We start from the raw sequence: 369 nt of genomic DNA on the forward strand, positions 1-369 counted from the left end.
TCCCCTTTCGTTCCTCCTTTTCTTAGTCCTCTCTTTGCAACCTCCCCCCCCCCAACAATCACCCTTCACCCCCCCCCCTTTCTCCCCACTTTATCCCTCCTCATTTCTACCCAAACCCGATCATCTGCTCCCCCTGGGGGGGGGGGGGCCACCCTTTCCCCCCTCCCCACCTCCCTCCCCCTAGTCATTAGTTCCACACCATGAGACATTGACAAAAAGGTTGACATTCCCCCCCTTCCCTCTTCCCCCTACTTGGACCCCCACTAACCAAGTCCATGTTTTTTGTTGTAGTTTTTTTTTTCGACTCCCCTATCCCTTCATTTCCCCTCCAGTCAAGACCTCAACTATCTTATGAGGAAGCACTCACAA

The 369-nt window shown here is 53.4% G+C and overlaps 1 protein-coding gene across 1 annotated transcript in view; it reads left to right on the top strand.

Moving 5' to 3' along the window:
• The window catches only part of LOC119588964 (cGMP-specific 3',5'-cyclic phosphodiesterase-like), a 71,727-nt gene that overhangs the window by 11,116 nt on the left and 60,242 nt on the right, over positions 1–369 (top strand).

The sequence above is a fragment of the Penaeus monodon genome, chromosome 24, assembly GCF_015228065.2.
Source record: "Penaeus monodon isolate SGIC_2016 chromosome 24, NSTDA_Pmon_1, whole genome shotgun sequence".
In the NCBI taxonomy this organism is placed as follows: Eukaryota; Metazoa; Arthropoda; class Malacostraca; order Decapoda; family Penaeidae; genus Penaeus; species Penaeus monodon.